The following is a 16,402-nucleotide window of genomic DNA, read 5'->3' as shown; positions in this document are numbered from 1 at the left end:
TCTCCATCCATCTTCTCTCTCTCTCTCTCTCTCTCTCATCCAAATGTTAGAGTAGGCACAGTGGCAGCATCATTCAAGGAGGACCCTTTCCATTATCAGCAACATTTTTTTCTTTGCCTTAAGCAGCAAAACATATTGCCCCATCCTTTTCCAAGGAGTTTTAATCTCAGGGAAATTAGTAGGATGGCAGCTAAATGGTGTTAAGGAAGCCAAATACAGTTTGAGGAAACCCTTGGTAAAGTGTCCATCTGGGGTTTTTATTGCACAGAGAAATAATAGTCAGAGTTCTTGAAGAAGATATGCCTTGTAGCACAGTGAAAACACCCATGTAATTATTATTATTATTATTATTATTATTATTATTATTATTATTATTATTATTATTTTAAAAAGAGGTTTTGATATCCACTCTTATTTTTCCCACAAGCTTCTCCAGCTAACTTTGCATCTAGAGAGTGGTGGGAAAACCAAAATTGCTTCCAGTTGAATACTGATGCTATTTATTTATTGAACTTTGGTAGGCTATGACACTCCCTTAGTTTAGTCTAGGTCCAAAATCCAATTGGAATGGAATAGACGGGCCATATTCCAATTGCTTTGCTTTTGCAGGTAGCTAAAGAATCCATTTTTAAAGGTCAACCCATGAAAAATGCAGCATAGTCCTTGAATCCAAGTATGAGCTTATTCTTACTTTATTTGTATTCCTTTCACTCTTTGATGCTATCTATAGATGAATTTTAAATCACACTTCACTTTGTACTTGCTTCACTGGCTCTATCTATCTGCACGTCTGTCTGTGGTCCCTGTTTCACTATATTCACTGCACAGGTTATATTTTGAATAGGTCACCTCTGTCTATCTGCATGTGTCTTCACAAATGTGATTCTAGGCAGCCACACCTTCAATATCTACAAGAACGTCTTATGAAATGCTGCTTGTCTATCCAGGCTTGCAGTTCCACAGCACATTTGGTGCTTTAGATTCATAGTTTCATCCTTGAAATTTTGTATGGTATGTGTTACTGTCAGGAAGGGCATATGTTTGCATAACTGTATTTTAACAGACTAACAAGAGTTGGAATGGACCTTGGAGGTCTTCTAGTCCAACCCCCAGCTCAGAGAGGAAACCCTATACCATTTCAGACAAATGGCTGTCCAGTCTCTGCTTAAAAACTTCCAGTGTTGGAGCATTCACCGCTTCTGGAGGCAGGTTGTTCCACTGGTTAATTGTTCTCACTGTCAGGAAGTTTCTCCTTAGTTCCAGGTTGCTTCTCTCCTTGATTAGTTTCCATCTGTTGCTTCTTGTCCTGCCTTCAGGTGCTTTGGAGAATAGCTTGACTGCCTCTTCTTTGTGGCAACCTCTGAGATATTGGAACACTGCTATCGTGTCCCCCCTCATCCGTCTCTTCATTAAACTAGGCATACCCAATTCCAGCAACCATTCTTCATATTTTCATATAGTTATATGCCCTGCACAGGCCAGATTTACTTAGTACTCATACTTGAAGGTAGGGATGTATGCACTCTCCATCCAGAAGCCAAGTCCATTCCTAAGCACACATTAGCCACCATGCCTGTCACCATATCTGTGTCTGTGCTTGCCGATTTCCACGCGTATACGAAGCATTCCAGGATCTTCTGAAAGAATTCTAGGGGAAAAAAAATTGTAATCAGATTAAGGCAGCCTATCACTCTGAGCTCTTGAAAAGGACATAAGGTTTCTAATGTGCCTAGCCACAGTCTCACAAAACGTCCAAGTATCCCAGCGGGGGCCAAGCCCTCCGAAGCACAAGCAACAGAGGCCTGCTTTCCCCCCCCTCCTCTCCATCCCTTGTAATTATGTCAGTTTACTAGCCAAATTGTCTGCTTGAGTGGACACTGGGGTTCATCCATTCTTCTCCCAACTTGCTTTATTCATGTGGTACTATGAGAGAAGCATGGCGTTCTCAGGACTGGGGATGAAGCTGGTGTTTAAAGATGTGGCGAAGGAATTGTGAGGGTTTTCTTTTCCTCTGTAATGCATGGAGCATTTTAGTTGTTTAGTTATTTTTAATTGTTTCCCAGAAGTGATCCTCTCATGAGGTAAAGATAAGTAGCAGCCTTCTATAGAGTGATAGTGTAGTTTTATGTGGGCTGAGGGGGTTTGGGTTTCTTGGCTAAATTAGGACACAGAGTAGGGGAAACTGAGTTTATCTACTCCTCTTGTCCTGGCTTGTCTATTTGGGAGGGACAGAATTTGTCTACACCAGGGGTAGGTAACCTTGGCTCTTTTATGACTCGTGGACTTCAACTCCCAGAATTCCTGAGCCAGCGTGGCTCAGCTTGGAAACCTCCCTTTCCCCTCAGCATGGCTGGCTCAAGAATTCTGGGAGTTGAAGTCCACGAGCCATAAAAGAGCCAAGGTTGCCTACCCCTGGTCTACACCAATGTTTCTCAACCTCATCAGCTTTAGGATGTGTGGCCTTCCATTGTGCAGAATTCCTCAGCCAGCCTGCAAACAATGTCCCAAACAATTCCACAGCTGTGCTGTCCATGGTCCTGCTTGGCAACTGTTGTGAGCTCAGCGAATGGCAGGAATGATACTGAAGTAATGTTTAGTATAGTTTAGTGGCCATGAGCACTAATGGTATAATTCTTCACTTGTTTACTTGCGGCTCTGATCACAAATGTGTCGAGCACAGCTCTTTGCTTGGGAAGGTCATAAAAATATTTTTTCCGTTACCAAAATTCTTTTCAGCCAGTTCCAAAGGTGCTTTCTCAAAAGGCAACTGGACTTTCTTTGTTTTTCCTTGGTTTTTTGCTTCTCCTCCAAGATGCTTCTTCAGTTCTGACTGAATGGTGGGGGATAGAATTGAAGAAGCTTCTTGGAGGAGAAGTGAAATGTCTTCAAGGAAAAACGAAGTCCAGTTGCCTTTTGAAAAAGCACTTTTGGGACAGCCATGACCTGGATGACTGAGAATATCCTTAGACAATCCACTCATGGGTTTTCTTTCTGCTTGGAGTAAAACAGGTATCACAAACTGCAGCTTCCAGAGAATTTTCAATGTTCCTGCTATTCAGTTGAGTTGACATATATGCCTATTGAGCAATTTTCCACATGACATCTTGCTTCAACTCTCAATGCCATAAGAACTCATGAGACATGCTTCTTTTTTACTGGATTTACATACTATTAAATATTAGATACCCTGAGTATGGAGATTTAAATCCCTAAACAAACAAGCAAAGCTGCATTTGCTGTTTTTTTTAAAAAAAACAACATATTTCCTAAAGATCCTAGCAATTACTCTTACCCTCATGCACTGTTATTTGCATTTAGTTTCATAATTATCAGTTTATGGATTCCTCCATATCCTGTTCTATGTAGAGGCAAGCTAGTAAAAAGCTAGTGGAGGGTTAGAAAAACATGTGCTTTTATTTGCAAGGCCAAGTCGGATTTCTTCATACTCAATATTCAGAGTGAGGCATGACCAATGCTGTGTTTTAAAAAAGATGCTACTGTTGTGCAGTCTAAAATCACACTGACCATTTTTGCAGCTACATCACATATTAAGTTTGTCATCAACTGCTTTGAGTATCCTTGCAGATAACACCAGAGTACCTCAATGTTGCCTTCAAATTTTATTTAAAACAGGATCTAGAAGGTAATTTTATCACCGGTGATTTCTAAAGCAGGTCCGATATATTTTTGGTGGTATCTAATCAGTTCACTTATACTACAGGGGTTAGGATTGCTTTGGGTCAATAGGTTCAAAATAGGTCCTGGATGTAAAAGGTCACTGCAAAATTATTTCATTAGCTGCTTCAGCATCTTTTCTTTTTCTAACTTTTTTTTAAAAAAATATTGAATCTGATTGGATGTAGTTATGGATGCTCACACTGTGTGTGTGTGTGTGTATACATATACATATACATACACACACACACACACACACACAAACATACACATAGCATTGCAGTTGTGAAGCAAACAACTCATTGGGACATAAACAGCATTTTGTCATAGATTGCACACACACAAACACACACACACGCATATGGTGTGTATGTGTGTGTTTGTGTGTGTGCATTCTATGACCAAATGCTGTTTACCTCCCAATGAGTTGTTGGCTTCACCTCTGCAATGCTATGTGCATCCAGAGGTCATTCTCATCAACTCATTATGCCCAAAGTGTCAAATAACTCAGCTGCACCCCTGTCTTTCACCCAGGGTTCTGAAATCTGGACATTCAGACACCGAGGGGAATAAATAAGAATTGAAACATGTCTCCAGCAGACGTTATTGTCTTCTGGGCCTCTCTCCACCACCCTTCCAGACATAACATACGCAGACTCTCTGTGAAGTTGTTTGAAAGTCTGCTGGCAGTTTTAGTAGCAAAAGAGTACAGCTTAGCTATGATCTGATCAGCTTCGTATCTAAGCTGTATTCTCCCTGCTGACAAGTATTTGAAAGAGGGGAGGGACCACTTTCAGCCCCAAATGATGAATCTTTCACAGACAAGAATGGGCCTTTTCTTTTGCCTTGTTGCTAGGCAAAGTGGCGTGAGGCCCACACTTGGAGGCCGGGGACTAGACTGCCCGGCCTCAGGTTAACAGGATAAGGAGATTCAGACCAAACAACTTGTTTTATAGGGTGCTCCCCCCCCCCGCCCACCACCTTCTCCTCCTTCAATGGCATTTGATTGGCAGGTAACATCTCGTCTCAACTTCCAACCCAAATAGTTGCAACAGAAATTCTTTCTGGGACCTTCTCTGAGTTGTGGGGTGTAGCGAGAGAGGCAAAGATTTGCATAAGGAGACAAGATTCTTTCATTTACCCTTCTCCAGTGGTCATAAAACATGCTGGCTGATCTGTCTCACAGTTTTGCTGGATTTGGTGATAAATGTTCCATTACAGGACACCTGTTTTGTCCAGTCCCATTCAAACAAACATGGAGTTTCCCACTGCATTAACAACTCAGGGTATTGTTAGAGGACTTAGGGATCAGCAGTAGTGTGAAAAGGCATGAAGCATCTCTGGGGCACTATTTTCACAGAGTTTTCAATATTGCATGCCCAGTTGTAAAGATGCAACCATTTCCCTCTCAAGTGTATTTCAAGCCTTAGTATGTTCCTGGGAATAACAATTCCAGAGAAGATCTTGGTTTTAAGAGGAAAAAAACTGCTTTGAAATGTGACCATTTCTTATTTAAGAAAAAAAAATAGTGATTATAATCATTATAACGAAAACGAGAAGCAAACGCTTTCCTCATTCTTTTTAAGACACCAGGATCATTTCAATGGCATAAATTAGGATTGTTTGCCATTTTGAGTTGACCATAATATATAAAAGGTGAGATTAAAAAGTAATAATAACAATGGAGCACCACTTCAACATCATTGACCTTGACAAAATCACCATCGGTCAATTGTAAAAGGCAGCTTCACCTGGAACAGCTTATATCCTTCCACAATGCCTTTAATATCATCAATAAAGGAGAATATTTGTAGCTGAAGATTGAAATAGGGGATCTTGGTGCTCTCTGAGCTTGGGGTTTTTCTTGCTGGCGTTTCGTTACCCAAACTAGATAACATCATCAGTGCTGGTCCATCAAACAACATTTGCGCATCCCAGGTCCTTGGGAAGGACTCCATAAAAATGCCAAATCCAATATATACACATTGAACCATAATAATTAAACTCAGAAATAGCAAATCAGATCAAAACACAATACAAATGCACCACTTTTTGTGTCTATGTATGCATCAACTTAACATTCTTTCCCCCGTCTATCCCCTTGCAAAAAAAAACTAATAGTTTTTATGAGGACAACAAATGAATCACCCGTTCGTTCTCTAACTTCACATCATTTAGTAAAATTGTCTGACCTGGATTAATGTGATTTGCATATTCTTGGCTAATTATGGATAAGTGAGCAGTTTGAACTCCATCTATCTTTTTCCATGAATCCTTCCTTTGAAGAAAAAAAACAACCACCCAGATTAGCACTGCAAACCATATTCAACTGCCAATTCAGATTGAAAATGGATGACAAGGTGAGCTCTGGGGAACCTTTGGAAGATAAAAGCTACATTTAACATTTTATGTGCAATGGGGGGAGGGGAATGTCATATCTGAAGAAACAAAATGGGTGAGGACATGGATTGGGCTCAAGCCTACTCTACTGCAATAATCTACCCTGCCATTTTATAGTGTTTCCCCCCCCCTCTGCAAAACAGGTCTTTCCTTTTCCATCTTATTCCCCAAACACTAAACATCTGTCTATCCAATTTGTACTTGCTTTTTGGATTAGATTTTTTTGAATACAGTAAAAGTATTGAAAATTAAATGGAAAAAAAGATAAGAAAAGTGAAAAAAGAAAAAATAGAATTATGATTCCTGCCCCCTTTTTTTTCTCTTGAGCAGTTTTCATTTTACCTGTTTCCCTCCCTCTTTAACCCTTTTTAAACCTCAAATTCATAAATCATCTATTCAGTCTTTTCCACTTTCAACAAAAAGTCCAGCCTTTTTTTTTTAAAGTCTGTATTGTTTTTTTCCCTAACTAAACAGATCAAGTTTGCCAGTTTCTCCATCAATTTTCTAACCTAATCTTCTGTGGGTATTCAAAAAAAAAATGGGAATCCATTATTTGATGTTGGCAAGATATAGAATGAATGAACGAATCAATCAATCAATCATCAATCAATCAATCAATGATTTTGAATAAAGCCAACAGGGATGGATTCCATTCTGTTTTCTTACTTTGAGATTTATTGGAATAGTAGTCCTCCTGTTCTAAGTGGTGAGCCTCCTAGACTAGGGATAGGCAACCTTGGCTCTTTTATGACTCATGGACTTCAATTCCCAGAATTCCTAAGCCAACCATGCTGAGGAGAAAGGGAGAGGTTTCCAAGCTGACATTAAAGAGGCAGTGGATTCATGCTTACTGGATGGAGGCAAGTGATGAAATTTGTCTCATCACACAAAAGTTGAGATTTAGGTTCTCGTACCAGTTATTAGGACATAATTGTAGCATATATTGGATCTGATGACATCACCTTGCACTTGTCATTCTGATATCATCACAGTTTGCTGTAGGCACCACCAAGAATGGATTGCCCAGTGAAATATAGGATATACCTCCATCACTATCCACTACGAAGTGCACAGTTACTGCATAACACTTGGGGTCATAAATAGATAAATAAATTTGAAAGCAAGTTTTCTTCAGCCAAATTAAATGAGAAATAGTTTTGAAAAGTGCAGGAGAATTTTTCAGTTGGTCACCAGACAGGAGGAGATGTGCTCTCTGTCCCTCTTTTTCGTGCTATGAATATATAATTATTAGATGCCTACTTGTTTCCTCACATTTTGATTCAGAAGCCGCACGGGTGAAATGGAATGACCTGGATCCTCCATCAGAATTCAAGTAGGAAGATGCAAGGTCTCACCTACATGTTTCCTGAATGGAAAACTCAGTAGAAAGTTAGGAAAATAGAGTAGTCTAAGAACAATGATTTCAAACATCACTCAAATAAAGCATCATCTGCTCTCCAAAATGTGAGGTTGGTTTCGGTCACTACCAGACAACAGTTTTTTCGATATCAGGACAAGATCGCCACTAGTCATGTATATATATTTGTCTAATTTGTTGGTTTTTATAAAATCCTGAATAATTCTGATTGGAGGAACCCCCATCAAAAATAAAGGAATTGCGCTTGTTTCTATATTTGAAACGGGACATGTGGTTAAGAATTGTTGCTCCAAGCTTGTCTTGAGGTTTCAATTAATGTCCTCTTTAGCTTTCAATTCAACAGTGATTCGGATAATGGTGATATCCAAATATTCTGATGCCCTCTAGATTTATTCCAATTCATTTCAATTTATTCCTAGATTTCCAAGGCAGGACAACTGATATCAGTGAGAGCATCCCAATGTATAAGCAATTGCCTTTCGCCCTTGAAGGAAGTCTAATTTTTTTTTCTTGCACTTCCTTTTTATTTTTATTCTTTCTTCCTTTCCACTCTTTTCCAAATTCTAAAAGACAAGATGGGTTGCCTCTCTGAAAGCTTCTTCTCTTATTCATTTGCATTCCCGCCAGCCTCCATTAAGTCTGTGACTTCTTTATAGAGTTATAACCACCACATTTGCTTGCCAGATGCATTGTTGGCTAGCCTAAGTCTCTCGTTCTTCTTCTTTTTTTTTTTAAAGATCTCTGTGGCAAAACTAAGCCTTGAGCAGACATCTTTTTTTTCCAGCCATAATTGACATTTAACAGACGTCTGCAACTTTGTCTGTACTTTAGAGAGTGAGAAAGAGAGAGAGAGAGAGAGGGAGCGCCAACTAACAAAGAGGCATCTCCACATGGCACACAGTGGATGTTTGTATCTCTATTTGCCTCCTAGAGTGTTTATGCTAATCCACTGCCAAGTGGATTCCACCTCTGCATACTGATTTGGCATTGATTCAGTCTAGATCAGCGTGTATGATGTCTGGGACTTGAACCGTGTGAAGATCCTGAATAGAAAAGGACAACGATGTTGTTTGTCAGAGTTGGGAGAGGAAGACAAAGTCTCTCCTTTCTTCCCACATCCCATAAGAATCATCATTTGGACCACATAAGGGGTAGGGGCTGTGGGGGGGGGGGCTGTGGAGAACCAACCCTGCCACCTTAGGTCAAGTCACAATGGAACTGAAAGGCCTGCACCTTAGCTAGAAAAAAAAATAAAGACAAGAGGATTCAGGGCTAAAATTCCACCAGGAAGAAAGGATTCCCACAGAGGAGTTGAGTGCCTGTCAAGGGAAGAAAATAAATAAATAAATAAATAAAAATCATGATTTGCAAAGTTTGCATTTTTGACATGTTCAGGACTGGAGCTCCTATATTATTCAGGTGAAGGCTGGAGGCAGTCCAAGGTGATCTCCTCAAAAGAATGAATTGGGAGAAGAAGTTTTATGCCATGCTCGATCTTTGAAAACAAGCAATGGGGAGAAGAAAACTGGAAAGCAGATTTTGAGAGCAGACACTAGTGAAAGAGATGCAAATGATAAATACTAGATCAAGGACATATTTAGGGTTAATAGGAAGGCGTATCAGGGCTTAATCAAGTCTGTGAAGCCAACCCACGGCAAACTTGCAAGTCATTGAGCTGCATGCCAACAAGTACCTCTGTCACATCAGGTAAAAATATCCAGACTATCTGAAACACCTTTTTCTATGTAACTATCCAAGGGCCAAAAGCGGTTAACACACTAATGGGAAAAGTGCCTCCTTACATTGAGACAAATTCCTTTTTTGGGGTCCATCTTCTTGAGCAGGGGTGAATAAATGGAGTTATTTGGAGCAAACGGTCATCTGGGCTTGTCCATTCTCTGGGTGATTGTTCTCGCTAGCTCCCATGATGCTCCTTGGGGTTTTTTGGAAGGGGGGGTAGAGGGAGGCAGCTGGGCACACTTCCAAACAAAGCCCCCACCCTCCATGTCAATGTTCTAAATATGCCAATCAGGCCTGTGTGAAACTCAGAGATAATCGGGTAAATAAAGATGATGCCAGAAACTGGCACTTTGCCAGCTTCTCAATAATTATTATTTTTAATTAAAAGACTCTTTTAATTAAAATAATGTCAGGGGGCAGGGAGCCTGACAGATGTCAACTGAGGTGTCCACAGACGACATATTGGCTTCTTCTATTTCAGGGAAGTGGGGGGGGGGGAAGAATTGAACGATCCTAGCAAAATAATGTTATATATTGTGTGTTCTTTTCATCTTTTGCTCTTGCTGTTCATGATGTACCTGTATGATAAACTTTTCCGGGTAAGGAAAGAGAGTCCTGATTGGTGGATCACATTCTCCCCCCCCCCCTTTTTTTTTTTAGCAGAAGCTCAGATGAGATATAGCTGGGGTGAGGTAGTCCCATCCATCAGGCCTTCCGATAACTGGGCAGCTGGAGAGACCCCCAAACAGGACAGCTGTGAGGGATTTAAGTGCTCTCTCCCAATTTCTAGCAACAATTCTCTTCCTCCCCCCACTCCTCTGATCTGCATTTCAATGTGAGAGGAGAAGTAAGTGGGATGCTGCTCAAAGGGGTTAGAATGATTAATCATTTAAAAAGCAAGATCTTAATTACAGGGTGCAATTTTTGCTATTTAAGGAGTCCATTAGTTTCTTGAGGAAAAAAAGGGGGGGAATACCACAGGTTATTCTCCTTCTGAAGAAATGGAAGAAGGAAAAAAAGGGGGGGCAGAGGAGGGATCCAGAGGGATGAGCTAATGGTGTTTCAGGTAGGTAAGGAGAAATCTGAAGGGTGCATTTTAAGCTGCTATGATTTGGAACCCCTTGTCAAAAACCTCACATTTGATGAACCGGTTACAAAAAGCTAGCTGAATATTCCAGACTATAAATGTATGTGTATGTTGATTCACAGATTCATTGGAGATGTCTTATGCTTCGCCCCATAATGGAAAGAGGCTGGAAGGTGTACATAAATACATTTTTTTAAAACTGTTGTTAACATAGAATTCAAAATCTATTTAAAAAGGAAACTTGTAAAGACATGTAAATGTTTTGGAAGTGCAAAAACACCCCCAAAATAATACCTCTAGTGCACCTTAGGCAATCTTCGTTCATTCTCCAAATGTAGTGTTTTCACAGAAAAATGCCATCTCACATATGCAAGTCCCTGTTGTTACAGTGTGCTATTCCTGAGAGCAGGTGTGTTTGAACAACATGGTAAGCCACAATCTGGGTAAATTCCTACGTGCTAGAAGACACTGCTTCAACTGACCCTATGGGGGCTCTCCTGTGAGTGGATGTGGCTAACCTACCATGGACAGATTCATCCTTGGTTTGTTTAGTATCTTCTTCAGTCTGAGGACTCTTAAAAAAAAAAAAAAAAACCCTCTAGGAACAAACCAGAAAACAAAACACCAAGTATGTAAACAAAATAAATCTGTTTATGGTTTGTTAGCCATGCCTCTCTGGCTTCAGGCAAATTGCAGTTTCTGTGCCCTCTGAAAATGGACAGTGATTTCAGAGTTAGAGTAGGAGTAGATAGTTGGCAGTCAATGTACTAAACTAAACCACTGAAGACTTTAAAGGTGCATAACTTTGCAAACTGCCTAGAATTACTTAGCTGAGCAGTGAGCTGAGCAGTGTAGAAATTTGGAAAAAAAAATTAACTTCCCTGTTTCATTGAAAAAAAAACCACAGGAAAAAAACTACACTGAAAATTATTTCTTTGGGAATCTGTTAGAATAATACTCCATTACAACTGGCTGAGGGCCAAGCAGAAATGGAAGGGCTTCAGAGAAAATGAACACTTGATAGGAAGTTAAGCAAGAATGCTTAAGCAAGGAGTTTCAAAGCTTATGTATGGTTGTTGAGGTGGTTCTCTCCTAATGATGGCAAATCATAGCTCTGCTCTTAGAGGCATGGGGTGAAAAACCTATTCCATGCTGGCATTTTCAAACTCAGTGTTTACTATGAAGTCTAGGAATGCAATCAATAAAGTGGTTTATTGGTGTCTTACGCACACTAAGTCGCCATACTTTGTTTAGCAAGTCATGATTAAAAACACGATGGTTTGATAGCATGTGCGAATATACTCATTATTTTAATGAACAGATAGATTCCTAGTGAGGACATATTCCTTTGAATTTCCCTGCTGGTAAAAGTATTGCCTACTGAATATGGATGTTCTTCTCTGAATTCTATTTGTCACTCCTTTTGCCTATGAATTAAGAGGGTAAAATATGAAGAGTGAAATTGTCAATTGGTCTCTAGAGGCGGAATCCATTGCCAACAAAACGGATTAATTTCAAGATCAGTCTGTTCATGAGGAAACAGACTGAAATTGGCTATAAATTGTGGGATGGATACAGCCAGTGGAGAAAAAGGACCACTGAATTTACAGTAAAACTACCAGCAATCAACAGGAGATGGCAGCTCTTCCTTAACATTGAGAGATTGAGCCTAAATCTGCCGATTCTCCACATCCTGGTTTTTAAAAATGCATTACTTTTTTTTCCCTTATACCAAAGGCAGATTATATCAATGGCCAGTTATGGTAAAGAAAAACAAGACTAAATTAACAAAAACAAAACCAACACATTAAAATTGTTAAGCACATAGACATGGCAGAGTCAAATTCAGTTGTGTGGCTTCTTCTTTTTTTCTTTCTCAAAATCCCAACAGATGATGTCCATTTTTCTTAACAGTCTTCCTCCTATTTCTGAACAGATACACTGTTGCTTCTCAAAAAGAATAGGCCTTCCTTCCTTCCTTCCTTCCTTCCTCCTTTTGCAAAACGCACAACATTTAATTTATTAAATATAAAAGCACAGAGTAGATCAAACAGAGAAACGGGAAACTTAGAGAGGGCTATCATTCTAGGGCTGTATGAGTTCTTAAACTGAACCTTTGATGGCCTTTCAAACTCTTAAATCAGATTTCTTCAATAGACTAATTGATTTGAAGCATTGTGTCAAATTGGTTTGAATGATCTGGGTATTTTCTGCAGATGGCAGCATTTGTCTGAACATATTAGAAAATTTGAATGAAATTGATTGGATTCAAGGACTGGAGATAGCCAATTCAATCTGGAAGTAGAAAAACAGATTAGGATCACAAATCTGAGTCAAATCAATTAACCAAATCTGATCATCCTCAATTTATGTAATCTTCTATGATTTCATACCTGGGCTACACTACATTTGCTAAAGTAACAGCAAAGCTAACAAAATGTGCATGCTAAATTGAGCATGGGTTGCAATCCCCAATTCGGTGTAAGGTAAGGGTTTTTATGCCAGTCAACCAGGGGTTCCTTAAACATTGGCACTGACGTATAGCCCAATCAGGCAATACTTCACCCACTATTGCTTAGCATAACATTTTTTCCTTAGCTGTCTGCATGACCATTCACCCAACTCTAATGGTTTTCTGTAAGGTCATGAAGATCTAGCATTTTTCTTAGGCATTAAGACCAGGATACTAATGGCATCTTATAGCTGTGCTTTGGTATGGGTGAGTTATTTATGTGGTGCTTTTATTATTGTTATTTTCCCTTTGCTTCATTTTATTCCGGCTTTATAATATTGAAATTTTCTGCATTGTCTTGTTTGTTCACCACTCAGGGTTACCTGTTCAAAATGGGCAGCCACATTGATTGTTTCAATAAATGAATAAATAAAGATGCAGGGTGGACAAGGATTCAAGAGAGTTCCTCCTGCTCTGCCTGTAAAAGCAGTGATCAGAATAAATTGTAGGCACAGCCACCTGGTTCTAAGCTCCAAGGGAGAAAGAGCCAAATTTGGGGGGGGGGGGAGGAGAGAGAATTGGGTGACATTATGGACCTGTTTGCAAGGAAAGAGTAAACTTTGTGCTGTGCAAGGGACTTACTTGCATGAATAAGGAAGAAAAAATAGCTTGGTCCTGTCTGTCCATTGAATGGAAAAGAGTATGGGGTCCTTGGTGTTCTCTGAGCTTGGTTGTTTTCTTGCAGAGGTTTCATTACCGAACTAGGTAACATCATCAATACATAGAGGGAGATGGGCAGTTTAGAAAGAAGGAAAACAAACAAGCTCAGAGCACATCCAGGGCCCCTCAGTTCAACCCTGAGCTACAAATATTCTCTTTTATCAAATAGGAAAAAAAGGGCAAAATGGTGAATTAGCATACCGGTTTCCACTTTGCCAAAGAGATCTCTGAAAACATGCTATGGAAAACCTGGCTCTTATCTCAATAGGATAACCCTAAAGGTTAAGTGCTTGCTATGACCCCAGCCTTTACCCTTGCAAAAACTGTTTAAATTGACCATTGTCTCAAGTTGTGGTTATTCAACAAGCCACGGTTAAGGGAAGTATGGCTTCATTCAAACATAGAAGTACATCACAGACATATATCCAAGGCCGTAATCTTGAGCATCTAAGGCAGAGCAAATAGGATGGTGATTCAAAGTGAGATCTGCCATCCAATAATATAAAATGCTGTAGTTCAAAGTTCCACTGAATGTAATGCCTCCCCCAGCCCCTTATTCTTAACGTTTGAGCTATAATTCCCAATGCCATAGAGCGGGACCCATTTTCCTTCCTTTATTTTGAGGGGGGGGGAAGGTTCTCCCCTCTTTAAGATACATACATTACTTACCTGGCAGGGGAGATACCTTGATCACAAAGGAGGTTTTCCCAGGGTGAGGCTCATCCATTGCACTTCGGGTGTGCTGACCCCTGCGATTTTCCCAAATGCAGAAAACTCGACTGCATAATTTGTGGTAGTGGGGGACTGCATTCACGCTTTCAAATTTTTTCAGGGACTGCCCCAAAGAAGAGGGAGTCAAGCTATTCTCCAAAGTGCCTGAAGGCAGGACAAGAAGTAATGGATGGAAACTAACCAAAGAGAGAAGCAACCTAGAACTAAGGAGAAACTTCCTGACAGTCAGAACAATTAACCAGTGGAACTACCTGCCTCCAGAAGCGGTGAATGTGCCAACACTGGAAGTTTTTAAGAAGAGACTGGACAGCCATTTGTCCAAAATGGTGTAGAGTTTCCTGCCTGAGCAGGGGTTTGGACTAGATGACCTCCAAGGTCCCTTCCAACTTTATCATCATCATTATTATTATTAGATGCGTACAGGAGAGCACACACAACTATTTCTGCCTTTCAACCTGGGGTTTCCCTTTCGTGAAGATGCTATATGAGCTGGCCAAAAAGCCACACTAAAAATATATTAAAAATATGGCTGAGATGCTGGGTTTTTTTTTTTTTTGTAGTTGTTGAGATCCCATTGATTCTCAATTCCACAAGTTGCTGTTATTGTTGTGATTATTATCTCTCGATTTATCTTCCATGCCACTGCTTGAGGGGCCTGCTGATGCCTTCGGTTCCAATCAGACCCTTTGCCCTCCTGAGTAAAAGGTGATGGGGGTTAATCGCCCCATGCCTCCCTCTTTGACCTCACTGTGGATTTATCTCTTTGTACAATCATTTAGCCATACACAAAAGAGGGTGATTAAACACAGCCCAGGCCCTTCACGCCTTAGTGGCTTAATTTACTGATCCCTGTGGATTAAAGGTCTCCATGGGATTCTCTGGGACATCTAGAATGTGCCAGCCATAGGGTCAGGGCTAGCCTGATGAGGAGGAAGCAGCAATTTCTACCCCTGAGCTGTACACTCCCATTTCTTTTTGGCATTGTTGAGCTGGGTCAAGGGTTCAGATAATCGATTCAAAAGCGGAATCAAAGGGCACTGTTCTCAAATGGTCTTCTTCCCTTGACAAAACAAACAGCATGTTTCTCTGAAGGTGGGACAGTCTGGAGGGAGAAGAAGGTGCTATAAAATGAGATGCCAGACTTCCTGATGGCACCTTAGTTTCTTGTGATCATTCTGCAACCCCAAACATTCATGGGGGTGGGATGGGGGGAATCTGTTCCAGGGAATCTCTTTGGGAGTGAGCTGAAATTCATACATGGAGATTCAAGGAGGAACGGGAAGGAGGAGTATGAAGGGTTTTAAAGTTTTTATTCGGTTCTCAATCTTAGAAAACCCCAAAGGACTTATTGTGTAGGTTTTTTTTGTTTTTTTTAATAATGGTTTACTTTGGATTATTGCATGGGGGATATTTTAACATTAGTTCTTGATTGTTGCCTCCCGAGAGTTGATGGATTGCAGCAGGTTAAAATCAACAAACTAAGTGGACCAAGAAATAAATGCTCAAAGGGGATGGGAGAAAAATGTAACATTTGAAAATTCAACAAAATGGTCGAGACGTTTGCCTACCCATCAATCCTGCCATTTCCTGGGATTTCCTGTTTCCTCCTCATCATCAAGATTCCGTGGCCTATCAGCACATTCCATCTTGATTTGGACCATTTTGAGTTCCAAGACTCCTTGGCCAAGAGTGGAGTCTCTGGTGCAGGGGTCTTCAAACTTGGCCCTTTTATGACTTGTGGACTTCAACTCCCAGATAAAAGGGCCAAGTTTGAAGACCCCCTGCTGTGGTGGCACCTTCAAGATTCATTCATCTATCCAGCCTCCAAGCTTTTGTCCTCCTTATTCACTTTCCTGCAGGTCTGCAGGGATCCTGAGGTGTCCACAAAGGTCTTGGGGGCAATGTCTTTGCCGTCAAGGCCATTTTGGCCACCTCAGGATTCCCATTTGCAGAATGGCTGTGCTAAGAGGAGGTAGGACTGATTCAAATTAGTAGCAAAGGCAGCTGCACAGCTGCCTTTGGAACATCTCAGCCCTCTTTGCGTGCTTAAAAGATGCTGGGGGGTGGGGGGGCCCTCCCCCCAGTTCTCCCTTGCTTTCTCCCTTGCATCTGCCTTTAATTACTCTCTCTTCTCTCTCTCTTTTCCACTCCATACATATCAGATGCATATTGCACCTTCTTCACATGAATGCTGATTAATTGCAGGGTTAGATTCGGA

At 40.5% G+C, this 16,402-nt stretch overlaps 1 non-coding gene across 1 annotated transcript; it reads left to right on the top strand.

Annotated features, from left to right (window-relative positions):
* The first annotated feature begins 14,113 nt into the window (after positions 1–14,113).
* Positions 14,114–14,273, top strand: LOC120315282. Its single transcript, XR_005558640.1, has one exon. It is a non-coding gene; the product is annotated as a U1 spliceosomal RNA (small nuclear RNA).
* Positions 14,274–16,402: the final 2,129 nt, after the last annotated feature.

This window comes from Crotalus tigris, unplaced genomic scaffold (genome assembly GCF_016545835.1).
Source record: "Crotalus tigris isolate CLP2741 ecotype Arizona unplaced genomic scaffold, ASM1654583v1 scf7180000019068.10715455, whole genome shotgun sequence".
NCBI classification, from domain to species: Eukaryota; Metazoa; Chordata; class Lepidosauria; order Squamata; family Viperidae; genus Crotalus; species Crotalus tigris.
This window is presented reverse-complemented; position numbering and strand designations above follow the sequence as displayed.